The following is a 22,994-nucleotide window of genomic DNA, read 5'->3' as shown; positions in this document are numbered from 1 at the left end:
ATTAGAACTAATAAACTCAGGAAAAGTTCAGGACACAAATCAACATACAAAAATATGCTATATTTCCACACACCAAAAACATAGTACATGAAAAAAAATAACAAAATCACACAATTGAAAATGGCACAAAATGGAGCACCTGTGTGGCTCAATCCATTAAGTGCTACTGTTGATTTTGGCTTAGTTCATGATATCATGGTTCCTGAGTTTAATTCTGAGGCAGGGTCTGCAATGATTGTGCAGAGCCTGCTTGGGATTCTCTGTCCCCTTCTCTCTCTCTCAGATCTCTCTCTCCTTCTCGCTGTCACACAAAAATAAACACACATTAAAATTCTATGGCACAAAATAAAGTGTTTAGGATTAAATTTCACTAAAAAGTAAAATAGCATATCAAACATGACGTGCTGGGTGAAAGACATGTAAAATGGCAAACACAGATGAAAAGATAACTGTGTTCACAGACTAGAATTATTTATACTATCACAGCACCTTCTGCAAGAAATCATCTAGAAGTGCCTCTCAAACACTGGTTTTAAATTTGAAGCAAATCTAAGTCTGGAGCTTGATATATAGTCAGAGGATATGCAAATAGGGCGCTCCCTGTGCTGATTAAACCAGTCCAGCTCCATCCCTGCAGCTGGGAGAGGAGCCCCAGCCCCGGGAGTCCCAGGTGTTCCCATTCTGTGACCTGGACAGAACACAGACACCTCACCATGGAGTTTCTGCTTGCCTGGGTTTTCCTGGTTGCCCTTTTAAAAGGTAATTCATGGTGAACAAGAGACACTGAGTATATGAGTGGATATGAGGGAGACCAGTGGATGTATGACAGTTTCCTGATGAAGATGTCTTGTGTCTGCAGGTGTCCAGTGTGACGTGCAGCTGGTGGAGTCTGGAGGGGACCTGGTTTAAGCCTGGAGGGTCTCTGAGACTCACATGTGTGGCCTCTGGATTCACCTTCAGTAGCAACAGCATGAACTGGGTCCGCCAGGCTCCAGGAAAGGAGCTGCAATGGGTCGCATATATTAATACTGATGGAAGTAGCACAAGCTACGCAGACTCCGTGAAGGGCCGATTCACCATCTCTAGAGACAACTCCAAGAACACGCTTTATCTGCAGATGAACAACCTGAAGACTGAGGACACGGCCACATATTACTGTGCAAGACACACGGTGAGGGGACCTCACTGGGAGCCCAGACACAAACCTCCCTGCAGGAGGGGATCAGCACCACCAGGGGGCGCACAATATGCACAATTCTGGGATCAGCACCACCAGGGGGCGCACAATATGCACAATTCTGGTTTATGTTCCCAGGAGCAGGTGCAGATGGAGGTTACAGGCAGATTTCCTGTCAGGGTCTGGGGCTTCCTCTCCACACAGCAGTTTCCCCAGGGAGCCTCCCTGGACACAGGATTCTGTGCTTACCTACTAACTCTCTGAATTAGCAACTGTTTTGTCATAGGAAAACTACCCTAACATGCACAAAAACACAGTTGTTTGCATTGCTTACTCCTGTCTCTCAATATGAGTGAATTGCAGATATCCTGAGGCACAACAGCTGAACGTTTACAGGAGTCCCAGATGCACTCCTTGTGCAGCCAGGACCACAAGCTCCCCATACCTTCACCGAGCCCTTGTCCCAATCAAACAACCTGATACTTCCCTCCTGACACTTGCTACTCAGGACTTTAAATGAGCTACAGCTTTATTCAATTCCTCTCAACAAGAGTTAAATCATCTCCATGTATTAGTCAGGATTTTCCTGAGTAACAGAACCAAAGCACATTGGTTTCCATGACTAAAAAAGTCGTGAAGTCCCATGATCCAGGATTTCCTGGAGACCCAGGAAAACCAGTGGTGTAATTCTCATCTGATTCTGAACTAGTGTCTAGTCTCAGAACATGGAGACCTGATGATATAACTCTGAGAACAAGGGCCGGAGGGGACCACTCTTCCAGTTAAAACAAGCACATGGGAAGTAAAAATGAGGGAATTCTTCCTCCCTCTGCATCGTATTCTACTAAGAACTATAATGGAATGGGTGATGCCCAGGCAGAAAGAAACCATGGATGGAAATGTGAATCTCTTCTGGAAACACATCACAGACATACACGGAAACAGTGGTTAATCTGGGCACCCATGACGCAGTCAAGATGACACATAAAGGTAATCAGACAATTCAACCTCCTGTAAATGTGGAGTTCAAAGACTAAATATTTAGAAGTCCATGCCATCACTGAGGTGGAGACTGGTGGGCAGGGCAGTGCTCCTGTGAAGAAGGAGGGCAGAGGCCCATGGGTGCACTGCGGTCAAAGGATCTCCTGGATCGCATGGGGAGAGACAGTCCCCTTCTGTGAGTGCATTTGGGAAAGGGGGCATTGCTTCTCATGGGACACGAGAGCTGACAGGTACCATTGCACTGCCCTGGTCATTAGCATTGGAGCCTCTGCTGAGAGCAGCTAACTGGACGCTGCCTTCTTGTTATTCCTCACCATGAACTCCAAGACCCTAGTGTTCATGTAACTGCCCTTCTGGGATAACCAGCTCCAGGCACAGCACAGTGAAACCCTCTCCTAGAGGATCAGTTGGGTCCCTGTCATATTGAGTTCATACAATTTGGAGTTTTTAAACCCAGCTAGAGCTCCTGAGATAAAACATAAGAGCCCTGTGCCACCAGGTGGGCCAATGGTTTGGACAAGGACAGGGTGAAGGCTGTGTTCTGATGGAAGCCTGGGACCCACGAGTACAGATCGTTCTCTCTGTGTGAGGGCTTCCTGAACAGGGGCGGCTGGGAACTCCAACTCAGGGACTAGAGTGGAAGCTGATGCCAATATTTCCTCCCACCAATCATCATGGACAGAGTTCAGTGAACAGCACAGCACCCCTAGCAGAAGCTGAGCCACTGACACCAAGATCCACCCCCCTTGCCTTCCTCAGGTGCTTCCTTACTAGGGAAAGAGTGCCCGGAACCCAGAACAGCACCGCGCCCCTCCCCTCAAAGACCACTATATACCCCCACAGGCACCAAGTCTACTGACTATATAGTGAGGCAAACCTTCACCTCTAGGGGAGATAGGAATTAGCCTCTTTTAACAGGCAGAACAAACTCACCTAGTTAAAACTCACAACACTATGGACAAAGTTGAAAAACTCACCACTAGAGGCAAGGAGAAACTCTGGAGAGGTCTGACCTGAGGGACAGAGCAGCCAATACATGACAGCACAGAGCCCACAGCACATGTAAGAAATGCTTCCAGAAAAGACAGGTCCTCAACAGTATGTAAACATTTCTCAATAAAGACACTACTCTAGAAGCAGAAAACATAACAGGATTTTCTGAAAACTTAAGAAAGCAGAGACATAGAAATACAGAGTGATGGAAGAATTCATTCCAAAAGAAAAACGATAAAACATCATTGCCAGGTATATAATTAAAACACATATAACGAATATGCCTCAAACACAATTTTTTAAAACTATCATAAGTAAACAAAAATTTAAAAACTATCATAAGTAAACAGAATTTTTTTTAAAATCATCATAAGGATACTAGTTGCGTTTGAAGAAAGCATACAAGACAGGAGGATACCCTGTCTGCATATAGAAAAGACTTAAAAACTTCTCAGGCTGAAACTTTACAGATGCTAGAAACGAGATGTGAAACTGATTGTATATAATGACCTCAGGTGGAAAGAAGCAGATGAATGAGTAAGTGACATAGAAGATAAAATTATGGGGGAAATGAAGCAGGAAAGAAGAGGAAATTTAAATATTGCATCACAAACTTATACTGACAACTGAGCAGTATGGAGAACTGAGCAACTCCATAAAGTGTAATAAAATTCTTTTCAAAGGAGTCCCAGAGGAAGCCAAGAGGGAGAAAAAAGGGGAGAAGTTTTATCTGAGTGCATTATAGTGGAAAACGTCAACAAACTGGGAAGGAAATAGTCATCCACATTTATGAGTCACAGAGAACTCCCATTAAAATAAAAACAAAGTAGCCAACACGGAGACATATCACAGTAAACTTAGCAACATATACATATAAAGCAAAACACTAAAAGCAGCAAGTCAAAAGAAGTCTCTAACTAAAACGGGAAGACATAAAAGATTATGGCAGATGTCTCCACAGAAACCCGCAGGCAAGAAAGGAGTGGCATGATATCCTAAACATGCCCAATTCAAAAATGATGCAGCCAAGAATACTTACCCATCAAGGCTCTCATTCAGATACAAGGAGAGATAGAATTTCCCAAACAAAACCCAAATAGTTCGTGACCTCTAAACCAGCCCTTTGAGAAATATTAAATGGGACTCTTTGAGTGGGATAGGAAGACAAAAGTAACAAAGACTAGAAATAAGCAGAGAAAATCTCCAGAAACAGTGTCTTTAGAGGTAACACAATGGCACTAAGTTTATATCTATCAATAATCACTGTGAATGTAAAAGGGCAACATGTTCCAATCAAAAGACATAGGAAAACAGAATGGATAAAAAAATACAAGACCTTCTATGCACTGCATGCAATAGACTCATCTTCAACCCAAGCACCTGTAGATTGAATTTGAGGGGAGAGACAGCAATTTATCATGCTAACGGAAGTCAAAAGAAAGTTGTAGTACCATACACGTATGACACTAACTAGATTTTAACCAAAATCTGTTACAAGAGATGAGGAAGGCAGTATATCATCATAAACTGGTCTATCCAACGAAAAGATATAAAGATTTAAATCTTTATATGCTAAAATTTTAACCACTGATATATATAAATCAGTTAATAATAAACATAAACTAATTGATAATAATACAATAATAACAATAATAATAATAGAGAACTTTAACACTCCACTTACAACAATGGACACATCATCTAAGCTGAAAATCAATAAGGAAACAAAGGCTTAGGAAGACACACTGGACCAAATGGGCTTAACAGATATATTCAGAACATTCCATTCTAAACAGAAGAATATACATTCCTTTTGAGTGCACATAGAACATTCCCCAGAACAGATCACATTCTATGTCACAAATCAGTCCTGCACAAGACAAAAAGACTGACATAATACCAAGGATATTTTCATACCAGGACACTATGAAACTTGAAGTCAACCACAAGAAATCCTTCGGCAACACCACTAATACATGAAGTTAAATACATTGTAGTAAAGAATGTATGAGATTTTCAGGAAATTAAGGAAACAGTAAAAAAATACATGGAAGCAAATGAAAACGGAAACATGCCAGTGTCACACCATCTGGATGCAGCAAAAGTGGTTGGAAGAGGGAAATATATAGCAATACAAGCCAAACTCAAGAAAGAAGAAAAATCTCAAACACACAACCATGTTACACCTAAACGAGCTAGGAAATGAACAAAAAATGAACCCTGAAGCCAGCAGAAGGTAAATAAAGAAGACTAGACCAGAAATAAATGATAAAGAACAAACATACAAAAACAGTACAACAGATCAATAAAACTATAAGCTGGTTTTTGGAAGAATAAAAATGATAAACCGAGGCCATACTTAGCAAAAGCAAAAGAGAAAGGACTAAGTAAATATTTTTAATATGAAATGTATTGTCAAATTGGTTTCCATACAACACCCAGTGCTCATCCCAACAGGTGCCTTCCTCAATACCCATCACCCACCCACCCCTCTCTCCCAACCCCCCATAAACCCTCATTTGTTCTCAGTTTTTAGGAGCCTCTTATGTTTTGGATCCCTCCCTAACCATTTTTTTCCTTCCCCTCTCCCATGGTCTTCTGTTAACTTTCTCAGGATCCACATAAGAATGAAAACATATGGAATCTTTCCTTCTCTGTATGACTTATTTCACTTAGCATAACACTCCTGATTCCATCCACGTTGCTACAAAAGGCCATATTTCATTCGTTCTCATTGCCACGTAGTATTCCATTGTGTATATAAACCACAATTTCTTTATCCATTTGTCAGTTGATGGACATTTAGGCTCTTTCCATAATTTAACTATTGTTGAGAGTGCTGCTATAAACATTGGGGTACAAGTGTCCCTATACATCAGTACTCCTGTATCCCTTGGGTAAATTCCTAGCAGTGCTATTGCTGGGTCATAGGGTAGGTCTGTTTGAATTTTTTGAGGAAACTCCACACTGTTTTCCATAGTGGCTGCACCAGTTTGCATTCCCACCAACATTGCAAGAGGGTTCCCGTTTCTCCACATCCTCCCCAGCATCTATAGTCTCCTGTTTTGTTCATTTTAGCCACTTTGACTGGCGTGAGGTGATATCTGAGTGTGGTTTTGATTTGTATTTCCTGATGAGGAGCAACGTTGAGCATCTTTTCATGTGCCTGATGGTCATCTGGATGTCTTTAGAGAAGTATCTATTCATGTTTTCTGCCCATTTCTTCACTGGGTTATTTGTGTTTTGGGTGTGGAGTTTGGTGAGCTCTTTATAGATTTTGAATACTAGCCCTTTGTCCGATATGTCTCTTGCAAATATATTTTCCCATTCCGTTGGTTGCCTTTTAGTTTTGTTGGTTGTTTCCTTTGCTGTGCAGAAGCTTTTTATCTTCATGAAGTCCCAATAGTTCATTTTTGCCTTTAATTTCCTTGCCTTTGGGGATGTGTCAAGTAAGAAATTGCTGCGGCTGAGGTCAGAGAGGTTTTTCCCTGCTTTCTTCCATAGGGTTTTGATGATTTCCTGTCTCACACTCAGGTCCTTTATCCATTTTGAGTTTGCTTTTGTGAATGGTGTAAGAAAGTGGTCTCATTTCATCCTTCTGCAAGTTGCTGTCCAGTTCTCCCAGCACCATTTGTTAAAGAGACTGTCTTTTTTCCATTGGATATTCCTTCCTGATTTGCCAAAGATTAGTTGGCCATACGTTTTTGGGTCTAGTTCTGGGGTTTCTATTCTATTCCATTGGTCTATGTGTCTATTTTTGTGCCAATATCATGCTGTCTTGATGATTACAGCTTTGTATTAGAGGCTAAAGTCTGGGATTGTGATGTCTCCTGCTTTGGTCTTCTTCTTCAAAATTACTTTGGCTATTTGGGGCCTTTTGTGATTCCATACAAATTTTAGGATTGCTTGTTCTAGCTTCGAGAAGAATGCTTGTGCAATTTTGATTGGGATTGCATTGAATGATATCTTCTTCAATTTACTTCATAAGCTTTCGATTGTTTTCAGCATACAGATCTTGTACATCTTTGGTTAGGTTTATTCCTAGGTATTTTGTGTTTCTTGGTACAATTGTGAATGGGATCAGTTTCTTTATTTGTCTTCTGTTGCTTCATTATTAGTGCATTAAGAATGCAACTGATATCTGTACATTAATTTTGTATCCTGAGACTTTACTGAATTCATGTATCAGTTCTAGCAGACTTTTGGTGGAGTCCATCGGGTTTTCCATGTATAATATCACATCATCTGCAAAAAAGGAAAGCTTAACTTCATCTTTGCCAATTTTGATGCCTTTGATTTCATTTTGTTGTCTGATTGCTGATGCTAGGACTTCCAACACTCTGTTAAACAACAGCGGTGAGAGTGGACATCCCTGTCGTGTTGCTGATCTCAGGGAGAAAGCTCTCAGTTTTTCCCCATTGAGGATGATATCAGCTGTGGGCTTTTCATAAATGGCTTTTATGATCTTTAAGTATGTTCCTTCTATCCCGAATTTCTCGAGGGTTTTTATTAAGAAAAATTGCTGAATGTTGCCAAATGCTTTTTCTGCATTGATTGACAGGATCATATGGTTCTTATCTTTTCTTTTATTAATGTGATGTACACATTGATTGATTTGAGAATGTTGAACAAGCACTGCCGCCCAGGAATGAATCCCACTTAATCATGGTGAATAATTATTTTTATATGCTGTTGAATTCGATTTGCTAGTATCTTATTGAGAATTTTTGCATCCATATTCATCAGGGATATTGGGCTGTAGTTGTCTTTGTTGCTGGGTCTCTTTCTGGTTTAGGGATCAAAGTAATGCTGGCTACATCGAATGAGTCTGGAAGTTTTCCTTCCCTTTCTATTTTTTGGAAAACTTGAGAAGGATAGGTATTATCTCTGCTTTAAATGTCTGGTATAATTCCCCAGGGAAGGCATCTGATCCTAGACTCTTATTTGTTGGGAGATTTTTGATAACTTATTCAATTTCTTCGCTGGTTATGGGTCTGTTCAAGCTTTCTATTTCTTCCTGGTTGGGGTTTGGAAGTGTGTGGGTGCTTAGGAATTTGTCCATTTCTTCCAGGTTGTCCAGTTTGTTGGTATATAATTTTTCATAGTATTCCCTGGTAATTGCTTGTATTTCTGAGGGATTGGTTGTAATAATTCCATTTTCATTCATGATCTTATCTATTTGGGTCCTCTACTTTTCTTTTTGAGAAGCCTGGCTAGAGGTTTATCAATTTTGTTTATTTTTTCAAAAAACCAACTCTTGGTTTCGTTGATCTGCTCTACAGTTTTTTTTAGATTCTATATTGTTTATTTCTGCTCTGATCTTTATTATTTCTCTTCTTCTGCTGGGTTTAGGCTGCCTTTGCTGTTCTGCTTCTATTTACTTTATGTGTGCTGTTAGATTCTGTATTTGGGAGTTTTCTTGTTTCTTGAGATTGGCCTGGATTGCAATGTATTTTCCTCTCAGGACTGCCTTCGCTGCATCCCAAAGCGTTTGGATTGTTGTATTTTCATTTTCATTTGTTTCCATATATTTTTTTATTTCTTCTCTAATTGCCTGGTTGACCCATTCATTCTTTAGTAGAGTGTTCTTTAACCTCCATGCTTTTGGAGATTTTCCCGACTTTTTCTTGTGGTTGATTTCAAGCTTCATCACATTGCGGTCTGAAAGTATGCATGGTATGATTTCAATTCTTGTATACTTATGAAGGGCTGTTTTGTGACCCCAGTATGTGATCTATCTTGGAGAATGTTCCATGTGCACTCGATAAGAAAGTATATTCTGTTGCTTTGGGATGCAGAGTTCTAAATATATCTGTCAAGTCCATCTTATCCAATGTATCATTCAGGGCCCTTGTTTCTTTCTTGATCCTGTGTCTAGATGATCTATCTACTGTTGTAAGTGGAGTATTAAAGTTCCCTGAAATTACCACATTCTTATCAAGAAGGTTGCTTGTGTTCGTGATTAATTGTTTTATATATTTGGGGGCTCCCATATTCGGCGCATAGACATTTATAATTGTTAGCTCTTCCTGATGGATAGAGCCTGTAATTATTATATAATGCCCTTCTTCATCTCTTGTTACAGCCTTTAATGTAAAGTCTAGTTTGATATAAGTATGGCTACTCCAGCTTTCTTTTGACTTCCAGTGGCATGATAGATAGTTCTCCATCCCCTCACTTTCAATCTGAAGGAATCCTCAGGTCTAAAATGAGTCTCTTGTAGGCAGCAAATAGATAGGTCTTGTTTTTTTTTTTTTTTTATCCATTCTGATACCCTATGTCTTTTGGTTGGAGCATTTAGTCCATTTACATTCAGTGTTATTATAGAAAGATATGCGTTTAGAGTCATTTTGATATCTGTAGGTTTCATGCTTGTAATGATGTCTCTGGTACTTTGCCTCACAGGATCCCCCCTGCCCCAGGATCTCTTGTAGAGCTGGTTTAGTGGTGATGAATTCCTTCAGTTTTTGTTTGTTTGGGTAGAACTCTTTCTCTCCTTCTATTCTAAATGACAGACTTGCTGGATTAAGGATTCTCGGCTGCATTTTTTTTTTTTTGTTGTCTGTTCATCACATTGAAGATTTCCTGCCATTCCTTTCTGGCCTGCCAAGTTTCAGTAGACAGATCCGTCATGAGACTCATCAGTCTCCCTTTATATGTTAGAGCATGTTTATCCCTAGCTGCTTTCAGAATTCTCTCTTTATCCTTGTATTTTGCCAGTTTCACTATGATATGTCATGCAGAAGATCGATTCAAGTTATGTCTGAAGGGAGTTCTCTGTGCCTCTTGGATTTCAATGCCTTTTTGCTTCCCCAGTTCAGGGAAGTTCTCAGCTATGATCTTTAAGTACACCTTCAAAACCTTTCCCTCTCTCTTCCTCCTCTGGAATACCAATTATGCGTATATTATTTCATTTAATTATGTCATTTAGTTCTCTAAGTCTCCCCTCATACTCCTGGATTTTTTTATCTCTCTTATTCTTAGCTTCTTCTTTTCCATAATTTTATCTTCTAATTCACTTATTCTCTCCTCTGCCTCTTCAACACGAGCTGTGGTTGCCTCCATTTTATTTTGCATCTTATTTATAGCATTTTCTAGCTCCTCCTGACTGTTTTTTAGTTACTTGATCTCAGTAGTAATAGATTCTCTGCTGTCCTCTATTTTTTTTAAACCCAGCAATTAATTTTATGACTATTATATTAAATTCATTTTCTGCTATATTGCTTAAATTGTTTTTGATCAGTTCATTAGCTGTCGCTACTTCCTGGGGTTTTTATTCAGGATAATTCTTCTGTTTCGTCATTTTGGACAGTCCTTGGAGTGGCAGGGAACTGCAGGGCTCTTCCTCTGTGCTATCTGGAGTAACTTGCGTTGGTGGGTGAGGCTGCAGTCAGACGTGATGTCTGGCCCCAGCCCACTGCTGGGGCCACAGTCAGATTGGAGTGTACTTTATCTTCCCCTCTCCCAGTGGCAGTACTCACTGTGGAGTGGTGTGGTCTCTTTCTGGGCAACTTGCACACTGCCAGGCTTGTGGTGCTGCTTCGATGGGATCTGGCATATTAACTGGGTTGGATCCGCAAGGTGTACAGGGGCGGGAGGGGCAGGCTCAGCTTGCTTTGCCTTCCGTGGTCCACTTCAGGAGGGGCCCTGTGGCACCAGGAGGGAGGAAGACCCATTGGAGGGATGGATCCGCAGAAGCACAGCGTTCAGTGTTTGCAAGGTGCAAGCACCTCGTGCTGGCAACTGGTTCCTTTTGGGGTTTTGTTTGGGGGATGGGAAAGGGAGATGGCGCTTCCCTGCACCTTTGTTCTCTACCAAGCAGAGCTCTGTCCTCCGGGGCTCAATAACTCTCCCTCCCACTGTCCTTTAGTCCTCCAGTTCTCCGATCAGAGCTGTTGACTTATAACATTCCAGATGTTAAGCCCCACTGGCTGTCAGAACACACTCCGTCCAGCCCCTCCGCTTTTGCAAGCCAGATTCAGGGGCTCTGTCTTGCTGGGTGGGCTGGCTGCCCCTCCAGTGCCCTGGCACCCTCCAGCCAGTTGTGTAGTGTGCACCGCCTCTCCGCCCTTCTTACCCTCTTCCGTGGGCTTCTCATCTATTCTTGGCTCCAGAGAGTCAATTCTGCTAGTCTTCTTGTGGTTTTCTGGGTAAATTAGGCAGATGTGGGTGGAATCTAAGCGATCAGAAGGACACAGTGATCCCAGCATCCTCCTACGCTGCCATATTCCTCCAGGACTACGTAAATATAATCACAAATTTGAGAGGAGAGATCACAACTATCACCAGAGAAATACAATTATAAAAAAATATTTTGGAATTTATATTCCAAAAAATTGGTCAATCTGAAAGATATGGATAAATTCCTAGAAAGATGTAAACTAAACTGAAAAAGGGAGAAATAGAAAATCTGAACAGACTGAAAGGAGCAAAGAAATTGAATCAGTAATCAAAAACCTACTCACACACAAAAGTCAAGAGCCAGATGGCTTCACAGGTGAATTTTACCAGATATTTAAAGAGTGTAAGTATTCTATTCAAGTAGAATAGAATATTCTAGTCTTCTCAAACTGTTCCAAATAATAGAAACGGAAAGAAAACTGCCAAACTCATTCTATAAGGCTAGTATGATCATGGTTCCAAACCAGATTAAACCCAACTAAAAACGAGACTTACAGGCCATTAGCCCTAATGAGCATGGATGCAACAATTCTCAAGAAAATACTTTCCAATCAAATCCAACAAGACATTAAAAGTATCACTTATCATGATAGGGTGGGATTTACTCCTTGGCTGTAAGAGTGTTTCAATATTCACAAATAAATCATTGTAATACATCACAGTAATAAGAGAAAGGATAAAAACTATATGACCTTCTCAATAGATGCAAAAAATAATAATAACTTTTGACAAAGTAAAACACCCTTTCTTGATAAAAACCCTCAACAAGGGATAGAGGAAACATACCTCAACACCATAAAGTCCATATATGAAAACCCCACAGCTAATATCTTCACAGGGAAAACAAATTTGCTCTACTGTCAGGAACACAAGAGGAATCCCCACTCTCATAATTCTACTTAACGTATTCCTGGAAGCTTTACCCACACAAACAGACAACAAAAAGAAACAAGGACATTCAAATTGGAAAGGAAGAAGTCAAACTTTCACTTTTCACAGATAACATGACATTCTACATAGAAAACCCAAGACTCCACCAAAACATGGCAAGAACTGATACACCAATTCATCAAAGTCACAAGATACAAAATCAACATACAGAATTCTGTTGCATTTCTGTACAGCAATCATGAAGAAACAGAAAGCAAAAAAAAAAAATCCATCCCGTTTAATGTTGTATGAAAAATAATCGGGTACCTAAAGAGTTAAAAGATCTATACTCTGAAAACTATAAAACATGATGAAAGAAACTGAGGAATGCAGAAAGAAATGGAAACACAGTCAATGTTAAGGATTGAAGGAGCAAGTATTGTTGACATGTCTATGCTACACAAAGAAACAGGAGACTTCGTGATTCAAGACTTCATGCTATATTACAAAGCTGTAGTCATCAAGACAAAAGCTACAAGCACAAAAGAGACACACAGGTCAATAGAACAGAAAGGTTAACCCAGATATGGACTCACAAATGTATGGTCACCTCATCTTGGCTGAAACAGGAAAGAGTATGTAATGGAAAAAAGACAATTTTGTCAACAAATGGTGTTGGGCATACAGGACCAGAGGATATAGAAGAATGAAACCGAGTCACTTTCTTACCCCATACACAAAAATAAATTCAAAATGGGTGAAATACCTAAATGTGAGACAAGAGACCATCAAAATCCTAGAGGAGAACTCAGGCAGCAACTTCTTTGACATCAGACATCGCAACTTCTTACTTGACGCATCTCAGAAGGCAAAGGAAACAATAGCAAACATGAACAACTGGGGCCTCATCAAAAGAAAAAGCTTCTGTGCTAAAGAAACAATCAACTAAACTAAAAGGCAACCTACAGAATTGAAAAAGGTATTTGCAAATGACAAATCTCATAAAGGCTTACCATCCAAAATCTATAAAGAACGTATCAAACTCAACACCCAAAATACAACTAATCCAGTGAAGAAATGGGCAGAAGACATGAGGAGACACTTTTCCAAACAAAGCATCCAGATAGCTAACCGACACACAAAAAGATGCTCAACATCACACATCATCAGGAAAATACAAATCAAAACTACAATGAGAAACAACCTCAAACTGTCAAAAAGTCTAAAACTAACAACTTGGAAACAAGACATATTGATGAGGCTGAGGAGAAAAAAAAACACATTTTTATACTCTTGGTGGAAATGCAAAGTGTGGCCATTCCAGAAAACAGTTCAAAAACTTAAAAATGAAACTACCTTACACTCCAGCAATTGCTCTATGAGGTATTCACCCAAAGGATACAAAAATTATGATTTTAGGAGGTACATGCACCCCAATGTTTACAGCAGCATTACCAATGAGAGCCAAAGTAAGGAAAGAGACCAAAAGTCCACCGAGTGATGAATGTGCTATATGTATAGACTAGAATATTAGTCAGAAATAAGAATGAAATCTTGCCAGTTGCAAAGATGTTGATGCAACTAGAGGGTATCATGCTAAGTGAAGTAAGTCAGTCAAAGAAAGACAAACACCATATGATTTCCTCATATGGGGAATTTAAGAAACACAACAAATGAACATAGGGGGAGGGGAAAAAGAGCAAGAAAAACATAAAAGACTGTAAGGTTAGAGAACAAACTCAGGGTTGCTGGAGGTCAGGTGTGTGGGGGATGGGATAATGGGTGAGGAGGATTAAGTAGGCCATGCGTTGTGATGGGTACTGGGTGTTAATGTAAGTTTTTTTTTTAATATATGAAATTTAATGTCAAATTGATTTCCATACAACACCCAGTGCTCATCCCAAAAGGTGCCCTCCTCAATACCCATCACCCACCCTGCCCTCCCTCCCACCCCCCATCAACCCTCAGTTTGTTCTCAGTTTTTAACAGTCTCTTATGCTTTGGCTCTCTCCCACTCTAACCTCTTTTTTTTTCCTTCCCCTCCCCCATGGGTTTCTGTTACGTTTCTCAGGATCCACATAAGAGTGAAACCATATGGTATCTGTCTTTCTCTGTATGGCTTATTTCACTTAGCATCACACTCTCCAGTTCCATCCACGTTGCTACAAAAGGCCATATTTCATTTTTTCTCATTGCCACGCAGTATTCCATTGTGTATATAAACCACAATTTCTTTATCCATTCATCAGTGGATGGACATTTAGGCTCTTTCCATAATTTGGCTATTGTTGAGAGTGCTGCTATAAACATTGGGGTACAAGTGCCCCTATGCATCAGTACTCCTGTATCCCTTGGATAAATTCCTAGCAGTGCTATTGCTGGGTCATAGGGTAGGTCTATTTTTAATTTTCTGAGGAACCTCCACACTGCTTTCCAGAGCGGTTGCACCAATTTGCATTCCCACCAACAGTGCAAGAGGGTTCCTGTTCTCCACATCCTCTCCAGCATCTATAGTCTCCTGATTTCTTCATTTTGGCCACTCTGACTGGCATGAGGTGGTATGTGAGTGTGGTTTTGATTTGTATTTCCCTGATAAGGAGCGACGTTGAACATCTTTTCATGTGCCTGTTGGCCATCCGGATGTCTTCTTTAGAAGTGTCTATTCATGTTTTCTGCCAATTTCTTCACTGGGTTATTTGTTTTTCGGGTGTGGAGTTTGATGAGCTCTTTATAGATTTTGGATACTAGCCCTTTGTCTGATGTGTCATTTGCAAATATCTTTTCCCATTCCGTTGGTTGCCTTTTAGTTTTGTTGGTTGTTTCCTTTGCTGTGCAGAAGCTTTTTATCTTCATAAGGTCCCAGTAATTCACTTTTGCTTGTAATTCCCTTGCCTTTGGGGATGTGCCGATAAGAGATTGCTACGGCTGAGGTCAGAGAGGTCTTTTCCTGCTTTCTCCTCTAAGGTTTTGAGGAGGACCTGTCTCACATTCAGGTCCTTTATCCATTTTGAGTTTATTTTTGTGAATGGTGTGAGAAAGTGGTCTAGTTTCAAACTTCTGCATGTTGCTGTCCAGTTCTCCCAGCACCATTTGTTAAAGAGACTGTCTTTTTTCCATTGGATGTTCTTTCCTGCTTTGTCAAAGATTAGTTGGCCATACGTTTGTGGGTCTAGTTCTGGGGTTTCTATTCTATTCCATTGGTCTATGTGTCTGTTTTTATGCCAATACCATGCTGTCTTGATGATGACAGCTTTGTAGTAGAGGCTAAAGTCTGGGATTGTGATGCCTCCTGCTTTGGTCTTCTTCTTCAAAATTACTTTGGCTATTCGGGTCCTTTTGTGGTTCCATATGAATTTTAGGATTGCTTGTTCTAGTTTCGAGAAGAATGCTGGTGCAATTTTGATTGGGATTGCATTGAATGTGTAGATAGCTTTGGGTAGTATTGACATTTTGACAATATTTATTCTTCCAATCCATGAGCAGGGAATGTCTTTCCATTTCTTTATAACTTCTTCAATTACCTGCATAAGCTTTCTATAGTTTTCAGCATACAGATCTTTTACATCTTTGGTTAGATTTATCCCTAGGTATTTTATGCTTCTTGGTGCAATTGTGAATGGGATCAGTTTCTTTGTCTTTCTGTTGCTTCATTGTTAGTGTATAAGAATGCAACTGATTTCTGTACATTGATTTTGTATCCGGCAACTTTGCTGAATTCATGTATCAGTTCTAGCAGACTTTTGGTGGAGTCTATCGGATTTTCCATGTATAGTATCATGTCATCTGCAAAAAGCGAAAGCTTGACTTCATCTTTGCTAATTTTGATGCCTTTGATTTCCTTTTGTTGTCTCATTGCTGATGCTAGAACTTCCAGCACTATATTAAACAACAGCGGTGAGAGTGGGCATCCCTGTCGTGTTCCTGATCTCAGGGAAAAAGCTCTCAGTTTTTCCCCGTTGAGGATGATGTTAGCTGTGGGCTTTTCATAAATGGCTTTTATGATCTTTAAGTATATTCCTTCTATCCCGACTTTCTCAAGGGTTTTTATTAAGAAAGGGTGCTGGATTTTGTCAAAGGCCTTTTCTGCATCGATTGACAGGATCATATGGTTCTTCTCTTTTTTTTGTTAATGTGATGTATCACGTTGATCGATTTGCGAATGGTGAACCAGCCCTGCATCCCAGGAATGAATCCCACTTGATCATGGTGAATACTTCTTTTTATATGCTGTTGAATTCGATTTGCTAGTATCTTATTGAGAATTTTTGCATCCATATTCATCAGAGATATTGGCCTGTAGTTCTCTTTTTTTTACTGGGTCTCTGTCTGGTTTAGGAATCAAAGTAATACTGGCTTCATAGAATGAGTCTGGAAGTTTTCCTTCCCTTTCTATTTCTTGGAATAGCTTGAGAAGGATAGGGATTATCTCTGCTTTAAACGTCTGGTAGAACTCCCCTGGGAAGCCATCTGGTCCTGGACTCTTATTTGTTGGGAGATTTTTGATAACCGATTCAATTTCTTCGCTGGTTATGGGTCTGTTCAAGCTTTCTATTTCCTCCTGATTGAGTTTTGGAAGAGTGTGGGTGTTTAGGAATTTGTCCATTTCTTCCAGGTTGTCCAATTTGTTGGCATATAATTTTTCATAGTATTCCCTGATAATTGTTTGTATCTCTGAGGGATTGGTTGTAATAATTCCATTTTCATTCATGATTTTATCTATTTGGGTCATCTCCCTTTTCTTTTTGAGAAGCCTGGCTAGAGGTTTGTCAATTTTGTTTATTTTTTCAAAAAACCAACTCTTGGTTTCGTTGATCTGCTCTACAGTTTTTTTAGATTCTATATTGTTTATTTCTGCTCTGATCTTTATTATTTCTCTTCTTCTGCTGGGTTTAGGCTGCCTTTGCTGTTCTGCTTCTATTTCCTTAAGGTGTGCTGTTAGATTCTGTATTTGGGAGTTTTCTTGTTTCTTGAGATTGGCCTGGATTGCAATGTATTTTCCTCTCAGGTCTGCCTTCGCTGCATCCCAAAGCGTTTGGATTGTTGTATTTTCATTTTCGTTTGTTTCCATATATTTTTTAATTTCTTCACTAATTGCCTGGTTGACCCACTCATTCGTTAGTAGGGTGTTCTTTAACCTCCATGCTTTTGGAGGTTTTCCAGACTTTTTCCTGTGGTTGATTTCAAACTTCATAGCATTGTGGTCTGAAAGTATGCATGGTATAATTTCAATTCTTGTAAACTTATGAAGGGCTGTTTTGTGACCCAGTATATGATCTATCTTTGAGAATGTTCCATGTGCACTCGAGAAGAAAGTATATTCTGTTGCTTTGGGATGCAGAGTTCTAAATATATCTGTCAAGTCCATCTGATCCAATGTATCATTCAGGGCCCTTGTTTCTTTATTTACTGTGTGTCTAGATGATCTATCCATTTCTGTAAGTGGGGTGTTAAAGTCCCCTGCAATGACCACATTCTTATCAATAAGGTTGTTTATGTTTATGAGTAATTGTTTTATATATCTGGGGGCTCCGGTATTTGGTGTATAGACATTTATAATTGTTAGCTCTTCCTGATGGATAGACCCTGTAATTATTATATAATGCCCTTCTTCATCTCTTGTTACAGCCTTTAATTTAAAGTCTAGTCTGTCTGATATAAGTATGGCTACTCCAGCTTTCTTTTGGCTTCCAGTAGCATGATAAATAGTTCTGCATCCCCTCACTCTCAATCTAAAGGTGTCCTCAGATCTAAAATGAGTCTCTTATAGACAGCAAATAGATGGGTCTTGTTTTTTTATCCATTCTGATACCCTATGTCTTTTGGTTGGCGCATTTAATCCATTTACATTCAGTGTTATTATAGAAAGATACGGGTTTAGAGTCGTTGTGATGTCTGTATGTTTTATGCTTGTAGTGATGTCTCTGGTACTTTGTCTCACAGGATCCCCCTTAGGATCTCTTGTAGTGCTGGTTTCGTGGTGACAAATTCCTTCAGTTTTTGTTTGTTTGGGAAGACCTTTATCTCTCCTTCTATTCTAAATGACAGACTTGCTGGATAAAGGATTCTCGGCTGCATATTTTTTCTGTTTAGCACACTGAAGATATCACGCCAAGCCTTTCTGGCCTGCCAAGTTTCAAAGGAGAGATCAGTCACGAGTCTTAGAGGTCTCCCTTTATATGTGAGGGCACGTTTATCCCTTGCTGCTTTCAGAATTTTCTCTTTATCCTTGTATTTTGCCAGTTTCACTATGATATGTCGTGCAGAAGATCGATTCAAGTTATGTCTGAAGGGAGTTCTCTGTGCCTCTTGGATTTCAATGCCTTTTTCCTTCCCCAGTTCAGGGAAGTTCTCAGCTATAATTTCTTCAAGTACCCCTTCAGCACCTTTCCCTCTCTCTTCCTCCTCTGGGATACAAATTATGCGTATATTATTTCTTTTTAGTGTATCAATTAGTTCTCTAATTTTCCCCTCATACTCCTGGATTTTTTTATCTCTCTTTCTCTCAGCTTCCTCTTTCTCCATAACTTTATCTTCTAGTTCACCTATTCTCTCCTCTGCCTCTTCAATCCGAGCCATCGTGGTTTCCATTTTGTTTTGCATTTCGTTTAAAGCATTTTTCAGCTCCTCCTGACTGTTCCTTAGTCCCTTGATCTCTGTGGCAAGAGGTTCTCTGCTGTCTTGTATACTGTTTTCAAGCCCAGCGATTAATTTTATGACTATTATTCTAAATTCACTTTCTGTTATATTATTTAAATCCTTTTTGATCAGTTCATTAGCTGTTGTTATTTCCTGGAGATTCTTCTGAGGGGGATTCTTCTGTTTGGTCATTTTGGATAGTCCCTGGAGTGGTGAGGACCTGCAGGGCACTTCCCCAGTGCTGTGGTGTATAACTGGAGTTGGTGGGCGGGGCCGCAGTCCGACCTGATGTCTGCCCCCAGTCCACCGCTGGGCCACAGTCAGACTGGTGTGTGCCTTCTCTTCCCCTCTCCTAGGGGCGGGATTCACTGTGGGGTGGCGTGGCCCATCTGGGCTACTTGCACACTGTCAGGCTTGTGGTGCTGGGGATCTGGCGTATTAGCTGGGGTGGGTAGGCAAGTTGCACGGGGCAGGAGGGGCAGGCTTAGTTAGCTTCTCCTTAGGTGACCCACTTCAGGAGGGGCCCTGTGGCAGCGGGAGGGAGTCAGATCTGCTGCCGGAGGTTTGGCTCCACAGAAGCACAGAGTTGGGTGTTTGCGCTGAGCAGCAAGTTCCCTGGCAGGAACTGGTTCTCTTTGGGATTTTGGCTGGGGGATGTGCGGGGGAGATGGCACTGGTGAGCGCCTTTGTTCCCCGCCAAGCTGAGCTCTGCCATCCGGGGGCTCAGCAGCTCTCCCTCCCTTTGTCCTCCAGCCTTCCCGTTTTCTGAGCAGAGCTGTTAACTTATGACCTCCCAGACGCTAAGTTGCGCTTGCTGTCAGAACACAGTCCGTCCGGCCCCTCCGCTTTTGCCAGCCAGACTCGGGGGCTCTGCTTGGCCTGTGAGCCACCCCTCCGCCCCAGCTCCCTCCCGCCAGTCCGTGGAGTGCGCACCGCCTCGCCGCCCTTCCTACCCTCTTCCGTGGGCCTCTTGTCTGCGCTTGGCTCCGGAGACTCCGTTCTGCTAATCCTCTGGCGGTTTTCTGGGTTCTTTAGGCAGGTGTAGGTGGAATCTAAGTGATCAGCAGGATGCGCGGTGAGCCCAGAGTCCTCCTAAGCCGCCATCTTCCGGAACTCCCTCAAGATTTTTCCTAATGTAAGTTTTGAATCAGTAAATTCTACTAATGAAATTAATATCACCCAGTATGTTAACTAACCAAAATTTAAGCACAAATTTAAAAATTAAAAAAGTGAAAAAAAAGGAAGGGAGAAATGTTGTCACAAATTGTCATGAACATGGAATCTAAGGTAGTGAGTCTAACTTCCTGAATTTACCCATTTTCTCCCTAACTGGTAGTGGACATTAATTAACATATGCATGAATGTTCACAGCAGTGCCAGGTGGGCTGGAATTCAAACCACAGCTGCCCTTCCCAACTCCTCTGTGCCCATATCTCATGGGCTGCTTGTCCAGAAACCTGCACAAGAACCCAGACTGGGCCTCAGCAGGGACCCACATCTGCAGAACTGGAAAGTCTGGAGAGATGACCCTTCCTGCCAGCCTGTGGGTTTCTTTCCCTGACCTTGTGTCTCAGCTCCCTTGTCTTCCTTTCCCTTCTCTTTTATAAAGGACCATGCCCCCTGTTAGTGGTGCATGAAACTGAGGGGCTATCTTTTCTATAAACATTCAATATGACAGATCACTTACATGGGAACCAAAGAAAAAAACCCACCAATATGGTTCAGGCTGTCTTACAGGCTCCTATCACCCAATGTGGCAGAGTACAAATAAACCTAAATATGCATTTAGTGAAACACTGTATAGCATGTTGGAAAAGCATTAGGGGATGAGAAGGCTGGAAGAATTCCATAAATGCAGATATGAACTCCCCTTTGAAGGAGGAAGAAAAATCACACTCTCAAACATGCAAGAGTAAAATAATTTTAGGAAATAGTTTCAGGAAATGATAAAACAGTTTCAGTGTGTTCTATTCATGAAGTGTCTGACAGTGACAATGCACAACATGAATTTTCAGGGTTTTACATAGAATTGTGAAGGGAAAATCCTGTGTCAAGAACTAGGTTGTGTGCACAGAGCTCAATGACTCCTGAGACATAGAGAAAGCCCAACACCTGGAAAGGTAAACTCGTTTTTTGACCCCAGGAGCACATCTATCAAATATGATGAGCAATCTGGCCAAAGAGACACAGCACAGCATCTCTTATGAAATTTGAAGTTCAATTACAGCATGACAACAGAATTGTCCATATATTTATGAAAAAAACCATGCCATGAAAATGAGTTACTGGATGGGGCGCCTGGGTGGCGCAGTCGGTTAAGCGTCCGACTTCATCCAGGTCACGATCTCGCGGTCCGTGAGTTCGAGCCCCGCGTCAGGCTCTGGGCTGATGGCTCGGAGCCTGGAGCCTGTTTCCGATTCTGTTTCTCCGTCTCTCTCTGCCCCTCCCCCGTTCATGCTCTGTCTCTCTCTGTCCCAAAAATAAAAATAAAAAATGTTGAAAAAAAAATTTGAAAATGAGTTACTGGAGTCTATAAACTTAACAACAAAGAACAAAACACTAAGTCACCAGAGACCAATTAGGGAACAAGTCAACACTGAGAGGAACCAGAAAAAAACAAAAAACAAACAAAAAAACAAACAAAAAACAAGACTTTCATATACATTGCAAATCAAGAAATAAGTCGGGTGCCTGGGTGATTCAGTCACTATAAGCATCTACTTCAGCTCAGGTCGTGATGTCAGGGTTCATGGGTTTGAGCATCATGTCAGGATCTCTGCTGACAGCTCAGATCCTGGAGCCTGCTTCAGATTCAGTGTCTCCTTCTCTCTGCCTCTCACACTTCTGTCTCTCTCTCTCGAGAATAAATATTTCAAAACAGACATTAGGCACAAGCAATCAATCATCATTAAAACCAAAATTATAGCTCAGAACACAAGACCCATAAAAAAATGGTATAACTACACTTTTTGAAAATCAGATACGTTTTTCTGCCCACAGGACAATCAATGGCAGTAAGACAAGTTACAGAGGAAGAGACAATATTCACAAATTGCATAACCACCAAGGGACCTGCATCTGGAATATGCTAAGAACCCTCAACAGTCAATAGGAAGAAAGGAAACAACCCTCTATAAAACAATCACAGCCTTGTGTAGTAAACATCCATCCTAGAGGTTGTAGACACATTAGGTATAGACTGGAGAAGACTCTTCACACCATCGACTGTCAAGGAAATTCAAATCAAGAATGCAATAGATGCCCTATGCACTCATCCTGAGGGCTCAGGTATAAAAGGAACCCTGGCAACACCATCCAGGTGAGCATCCAGCACACGTGGGGCCTCAAACACTGCAGGTAGGAATGAAAAACAAACACCAGCTCTGGAAAACCTTTGGCTGTTGCTTATGAAATTATACATGGATGACTTAACATGTAACCTGGAAATACCACTCCCAAGTGTTTGCTCCAGAATGAACCCATGCTCAGAAAATAAATGTTTTCTAAATATTTATAGCAACCTTCTTAGTGTTATAAGCTAAGAATAAGTCAAAAGTCTTTCTAAGTATAAAGGAATAAACAAAGTATGAAACTTACATCGATGGGATGCTTTGCCACAGAAATGTGACGCTATTGATGCAGAATTGAAACTAGGAGAACCTCAAAGACATGATGTGAGGGAAGGGAAGTTGTCTCAAAGACCACGGAGGTGCTGTGGCCTGAGACATTCACACAGCCAGCCTAGGTGTGACAGCATAAGTGACAGTGTTTGGTTGGTCTTTATCTCTTTCTGCCCCACCCCCACATGATAAGTTCCTCTGCTGCATGTTGAATGCTGTGCTACGTTGAACAATACTCTGATGTATGGAGTCTCCACAGACTGAACCCCACAACCTCTGACTCCTCTGAATGGAGAGTTACTGAGACCAGGATCTGATATGTGTTCTGACAGCAGCTGTTCCCTCCATTGTCCCTGGCTCTTGTTGTCTCCTGCAGGTGAGGAGAAGTAGGTTAGGAATCCTCCACTGAAGCCATTTGTCTTCTGCACCTGACTCTCCCACAACATGAGGCCCAGACCTTCCTCACACTCAGCTGGAAATGAACTCAGTTTTACCGGAACAGATTTGCACCTTGG

At 41.1% G+C, this 22,994-nt stretch overlaps 1 pseudogene; it reads left to right on the top strand.

Annotated features, from left to right (window-relative positions):
- Positions 1–698: 698 nt before the first annotated feature.
- LOC131518063 (immunoglobulin heavy variable 3-74-like) lies at positions 699–21,877 on the top strand (annotated as a pseudogene).
- Positions 21,878–22,994: the final 1,117 nt, after the last annotated feature.

The sequence above is a fragment of the Neofelis nebulosa genome, chromosome 7 (genome assembly GCF_028018385.1).
Source record: "Neofelis nebulosa isolate mNeoNeb1 chromosome 7, mNeoNeb1.pri, whole genome shotgun sequence".
NCBI classification, from domain to species: Eukaryota; Metazoa; Chordata; class Mammalia; order Carnivora; family Felidae; genus Neofelis; species Neofelis nebulosa.
Note: the sequence above shows the minus strand (reverse complement) of the source record. Positions and strands in the feature narration are given on the sequence as shown.